At 23.9% G+C, this 2,500-nt stretch overlaps 1 long non-coding RNA gene across 2 annotated transcripts in view; it reads right to left on the minus strand.

Moving 5' to 3' along the window:
• Positions 1-2,500, minus strand: part of LOC133642897 (uncharacterized) — a 58,362-nt gene that overhangs the window by 1,489 nt on the left and 54,373 nt on the right. The gene's annotated exons all lie outside the window — the stretch shown is intronic.

Below are 2,500 nucleotides of genomic sequence, written 5' to 3' on the forward strand. Positions count from 1 at the left end.
GATACATGTGTATACATACGTGTATATACATACATACATACATGTATATATACATACATACATGTATATACATACATACATACATGTATATACATACATGTATATACATACATACATGTATTTACATGTATGTATGTATGTATGTATGTATATACATACATATACATGTATATACATACATACATACATGTATATACATACATACATACATACATGTATATACATACATACATGTTAATACATATACATGTATATACATACATACATATACATACATACATACATACATACATACATGCATATACATACATACATGTATATACATACGTATGTATATACATGTATGTATATACATGTATGTATGTATATACATGTATGTATGTATATACATGTATGTCTGTATATACATGTATGTACATACATACATGTATATATATACATGTATATACATACATACATACATACTTGTATATACATAAATACATGTATATACATACATGTATATACATACATACATGTATATACATACATACATGTATATACATACATGTATATACATACATACATACATACATGTATATACATACATGTATATACATACATACATACATGTATATACATACATACATGTATATACATACATACATACATACATACATGTATATACATACATGTATATACATACATACATACATGTATATACATACATACATGTATATACATACATACATGTATATACATACATACATGTATATACATGTATGTATGTATATACATGTATATACATACAGTGGGGCAAAAAAGTATTTAGTCAGCCACCCATTGACAGTCAATGGGTGGCTGACTAAATACTTTTTTGCCCCACTGTACATGTATGTATGTATATACATACATGTATATACATACATACATACATATACATACATGTATATACATACATACATACATGTATATATACATACATACATACATGTATATACACATACATACATACATGTATATACATACATGTATATATACACATACATACATGTATATACATACATGTATATATACACATACATACATACATACATGTATATACATACATACATGTATATACATACATACATACATGTATATACATACATGTATATACATACATACATACATACATGTATATATACATACATACATACGTGTATATATATACATACATACATGTGTATACATACGTGTATATACATACATACATCCATGTATATATACATACATACATGTATATACATACATACATACATGTATATACATACATGTATATACATACATACATGTATATACATGTATGTATGTATATACATACATGTATATACATACATATACATGTATATAAATACATACATACATGTATATACATACATACATACATGTATATACATACATGTATATACATACATATACATGTATATAAATACATACATACATGTATATACATACATACATACATGTATATACATACATGTATATACATACATACATGTATATACATGTATGTATGTATATACATACATGTATATACATACATGTATATACATACATACATACATATACATGTATATACATACATACATGTATATACATACATACATACATGTATATACATACATACATACATATACATGTATATACATACATACATACATACATGCATATACATACATACATACATACATGTATATACATACGTATGTATATACATGTATGTATGTATATACATGTATGTATGTATATACATGTATGTCTGTATATACATGTATGTACATACATACATGTGTATACATACATGTATATACATACATACATACATACATACATGTGTATACATACATGTATATACATACATACATACATACATACATACATGTATATACATAAATACATGTATATACATACATGTATATACATACATACATACATGTATATACATACATACATGTATATACATACATGTATATACATACATGTATATACATACATACATGTATATACATACATACATACATGTATATACGTACATACATGTATATACATACATGTATATACATACATACATACATGTATATACATACATACATGTATATACATACATACATGTATATACATGTATGTATTTATATACATACAGTGGGGCAAAAAAGTATTTAGTAAGCCACCCATTGACAATCAATGGGTGGCTGACTAAATACTTTTTTGCCCCACTGTACATGTATGTATGTATATACATGTATGTATATACATACATGTATATACATATATACATACATATACATACATGTATATATACATACATACATACATACATACATACATACATACATGTATATATACATACATACATACATGTATATACATACATGTATATATATACATACATACATACATACATACATGTATATACATACATGTATATATACACATACATGCATACATACATGTATATACATACATACATACATACATG

This window comes from Entelurus aequoreus, linkage group LG25 (assembly GCF_033978785.1).
Source record: "Entelurus aequoreus isolate RoL-2023_Sb linkage group LG25, RoL_Eaeq_v1.1, whole genome shotgun sequence".
Lineage (NCBI taxonomy): Eukaryota > Metazoa > Chordata > Actinopteri > Syngnathiformes > Syngnathidae > Entelurus > Entelurus aequoreus.